We start from the raw sequence: 1,785 nt of genomic DNA on the forward strand, positions 1-1,785 counted from the left end.
AAACGGACGTGTATATATACAATACACGTTTCTTGTATCTCTTTCCATATCAATATTAACTTTCCCTAATTAATTCCAATATTATCTTATTTATCATATTGGATAATCTATTTTCTCTATTATTTTTTTCTTTTCTTTCCTTGTTTCGATCGAAATAATACATCGAGATAATTCATATCGAACAATTAAGCGTTGTTGTCAATTAAGAATAATGAAAATTTGTCAGAATCAACAGATGCGATTGTTATACGAAGTTTGTGATAATTATAAAAAAAAAAAAAAAAAAAAAACGATTACCTTGTGCAGACTATGGACGATCACGTTCTGCTCTTGGCGGCGCAGGGAGCGCAGAAGAAGATTAGGACAGCGCCACCACCGAGAATTAAGGCAAGCATGGCCAAGATCGTCCATACGGTGGAGAAGGGAGTAACACAGGTGGACAGTAATCTTTTGGCCGCTGGCAAGTCGACAATCTCGTCTGTGCTCAAACCAAATCTCCTTGCCTTGCCGAGCAAGAACTTGAGACGTCTCGATGCCTTCTCACAGGACATATCCTTCTATTTCGCTTGTACTTTTATCAAGATATCTATTTATTGTGTTCCCTTCGTGTTCATCATTGTTTTCTCAATGTTGAAAATGTTTCTTCTTTCGAAATTTATTCTTCGAAAAATAATCTTTATTATTCGTCCATGTGAAACGATGGATTCTTAAAAATTCGTACGAGAATTTTAAGACGGTTTCTTTTTAGAGATTAAAATAGTAAAAACTCTTGATAATGTTTTCCAGGGTTAGTCCAGGATGCGATCCACCACTTGACAATGACAATGCAGGTGTCTCTGGCCACATACGGAATGGACGGGATTATGTTTGTCCTTCTTGACCTTCCGCGAAAAACTGTAAAAAAAGGTGAAACATTTGAGCAATTTTCTCACAAGATAAGAATCAAACTAATTCGTTTAAAGTCTAAATTTTAAAGGAGAAATGTAAACATAAACATTTCCATGTTCTTTGTCCCTTCTCTTCTTTATCCGTCGGTTAATTACATCACTTAATTGAAGAGATGTTTTTGCCAGAAGCGTCCACATCCTTTGAAAAGCTAGTGGATGTAAAAGAGGATAAAAAGGGAATTGTAGCCATCCATCGAAAAACGTTAATTCGTATTTAAAATTACAATGTTTGGAAGTATGAAAATTCCAAAATTTTTATATTAACTAACTAAGTTTACTGATATTTCTTATATACCTCTATAAGCGTTAAATAAAAGAAAGAAAATAAATTTGGATGTATATATATAAGGTGTCCCAAAAATGTTGAAACATCCGTAAATTGAAGATTCAAATAATATTTTCCTTTGCAAAAAACACTGGCTGATCATAATATATGAATACAAATATTTTATCGATATGAAATATATATCAAATTGTATCAAAAATATAATATTCAATACATCTTCGATCGTGTATTGCTTCGTGTGTTGCTTGGACTTGTGCCAACTTGCTCTGTGATTGCTCGGTATTTTTTTGTTAATAACTCGTAACGAAAGTTTTTGTAAAGAAAAATGTTGTTCGAAATTATCTCAAGAATTTCCAGTTTACGGATGTTCCAACATTTTTGGAACACTCTTTATTTGCCTCGTTAATTGGATCAGAAATCAATAAATAATATTGCGGTGAGAAATGTAAACTTAGTGTTAATTACATAATGAATGCGACAGATATTCATTTGAAAGAAAAATATTGATTAACGATAAATTATTTTTTTTTTAAATTTCACGTTATATTATTC

The 1,785-nt window shown here is 32.2% G+C and overlaps 1 long non-coding RNA gene across 1 annotated transcript in view; it reads right to left on the reverse strand.

The window, feature by feature from the left end:
* Positions 1-1,203, reverse strand: part of LOC102671811 — a 4,395-nt gene extending 3,192 nt beyond the window's left edge. The window contains exon 1 of the long non-coding RNA XR_421960.2: positions 298-1,203. This is a non-coding gene — a long non-coding RNA (uncharacterized LOC102671811). The remainder of the gene's footprint in view (positions 1-297) is intronic.
* Positions 1,204-1,785: the final 582 nt, after the last annotated feature.

This window comes from Apis dorsata, unplaced genomic scaffold (genome assembly GCF_000469605.1).
Source record: "Apis dorsata unplaced genomic scaffold, Apis dorsata 1.3 scaffold_279, whole genome shotgun sequence".
Classification (NCBI taxonomy): domain Eukaryota; kingdom Metazoa; phylum Arthropoda; class Insecta; order Hymenoptera; family Apidae; genus Apis; species Apis dorsata.